Source organism: Octopus sinensis, linkage group LG25, assembly GCF_006345805.1.
Source record: "Octopus sinensis linkage group LG25, ASM634580v1, whole genome shotgun sequence".
Lineage (NCBI taxonomy): Eukaryota > Metazoa > Mollusca > Cephalopoda > Octopoda > Octopodidae > Octopus > Octopus sinensis.
This window is the reverse complement of record NC_043021.1, coordinates 4502120-4504619: the sequence shown is the minus strand read 5'-3', so window position 1 is coordinate 4504619 and position 2500 is coordinate 4502120. Positions and strand designations below refer to the sequence as shown.

General features: G+C 32.7%; 1 protein-coding gene across 1 annotated transcript in view; it reads left to right on the top strand.

Annotated features, from left to right (window-relative positions):
- Positions 1-2500, top strand: part of LOC115224361 (zinc finger protein 200-like) — a 25077-nt gene that overhangs the window by 12333 nt on the left and 10244 nt on the right. The gene's annotated exons all lie outside the window — the stretch shown is intronic.

Here is a 2500-nt window from a genome sequence, read left to right as displayed (position 1 = left end):
TTTGGCGGCACCTTTGATCAAATGATTAAATAATGTACACTATAATGCTAGGATAGGTTGTCCATTTCTTTTTGAGGAAGCCTTTGGGTGAGAGTTTGAGGCCGTTCAGGTAAGATCTACAGGAGTCAGTTCTCCACGAGGACAGTTGTATGTTCTGCCTTTTATTTAGGTGTAACATTCCTTCTTCGAACATTAAATCTAAATAGGCCATTTTCCACGCTCCAATTGCAACAATGAATTTAATTGGAGACTTCAAATTATATGGTATTATTGGACACGTATTTATTGACTTCCTTAAACAAGCACCTCGTAATTGGTGGGTATATTGAAAAGCTTACTGGAATAAAATTTAAGAAAACGTTTAAATGATGCATAAAATTAGAGACAGAGAAAGGCATAAAATATTTTTTTCCTGCAAAGGCACAAGGCCTGAAATTTTGGGGGGAAGGGAGCTTGTCAATTACATCGGACCCAATGTTCAACTGGTACTTATTTTATTGACTTCGTAAAGGATGAAAGGCAAAGTCGACCTTGGCGGCACTTGACTCTAGAACAGTGGTTTTCAACCAGGGTTTCGCGGAACCTTAGGGTTCCGCCAGTACAGTCCAGGGGTTCCGCAAGAAGTTACAAAACTGCTAAAATCGGCAGTAATTTTTAATTCTCCCGTGTAGCAGATATGTGTGCATAAGACTATTAAATTATTGCACAGGGGTTCCTCGAGCCAGTGGAATGTTTCCTTGGGGTTCCGCTCCAGCAAAAAGTTTGAAAAGCACTGATCTAGAACATAAAAGAAAAGCATAAAATATGAGTCGCTTCTTATCATTAGTTATGGCAATGGCTGCACCTTGTATCACTTGATTTTCCTTTCATTCATATCTCGTAATGTTCCACACATTTTAACCCATGTAATTATTGTCTTATTATCATCCTAATGGTATCTATAAATCGTTTTTTGTTTTGTTTTGACTTTTAGTAGCTATCTTCACTCTTTCCTTCATTCTCCCATAACCTCTTCTACCTTCAAAAAAATATACAGTTCTGTATATTAAGTTTGAAGCGAAGGGCAGATGATTAAATCTATAACACCTCAACAGGTACGCTATGAGCGTACTTCAGTTCTCTATCGTAAACCCCAACGAAACAATATACTATTTCTGCAACTTTATTTTTGCTAGAATTAGTAATCGAAAAAACAATGACTGTTTTCGTCATCTTAGATCAGTGGTTTTCAACCAGGGTTCTGCGGAACCTTAGGGTTCCGCCAGTACATTCCAGGGGTTCCGCAAGAAGTTACAATACTGCTAAAATCGGCAGTAATTTTTAATTCTCCTGTGCAGATATGTGCATAAGACTATTAAATTATTGCACAGGGGTTCCTCGAGCCAGTAGAATGTTTCCTTGGGGTTCCGCTCCAGCAAAAAGTTTGAAAAGCACTGTCTTAGATAAATCAAATATATTGGTGTGTTATATCATATACACCCGTGCTCTTTAAAATTAAGTTGTTGTTGTTGTTGTTGTTTGCTTTTTACAACAGAAACCCATAAGTATTTAATTCCACTCATTCCATTAATTTATAACGCCACCATTCTTTATATGATTCAGGCGAGACAAAGGTTTTGCAATATTTGCACAGGAGCTAGTTTGCGGTATTTATATCACGTGTACATATACATATACACATATATATGTATATATATAATATATATATATATATATATATATATATATATATATAATATATATATATATATATATATATTATATATATATATCACTTATACATACTGTACTTATTGTATCATATTACTCTTTCATGTACATTGTTTTGTTCTATATTATTATGTTGGACTTTAATGTTCATATGTAGTGGTTTAATAAACTATGTGATTGGGTATTATCTGGTAGTTGATCATTGATTAAGATGTGTTTCTCCATTTTCTTATTTTGTATATATATATATATAATATAATTCGAGACAAAACCACTATTTTGCAAAACAAACAAGGAAAGACTTAATCAATACATAAAAATTTTTAATATAAAGAAATAAACCGCCACTACAATCGTTTCATGTCTTCAATGACATTCGTCAGGTGGATTTTCGATCTCCTAATCTGTTTTAATTTATATTAAAAATTTTTATGTATTGATTAAGTCTTTCCTTGTTTGTTTTGCAAAATAGTGGTTTTGTCTCGAATTATATTATATAATATTTTACTATAAAATTGGTTTTAATCCTAAATCTGATTTTTCCCTGTGAATTTGGATTTATTGCCTAATATCTATTATATATATATATATATATATATATATATATATATATATATATATATATATATGCCCAGATGACCTTGATAGCTTTTGCACCATAGCAACCAAGCATACTCACATTTCCGCCACTTAAATTAGACTTCTTTGTTTATATCTATCTGGCCTGCATGTCGAGAATCTCCAATATTTCGTAGGACTTTTCTTGATCATTTTGAGTTTCACTTTTCAT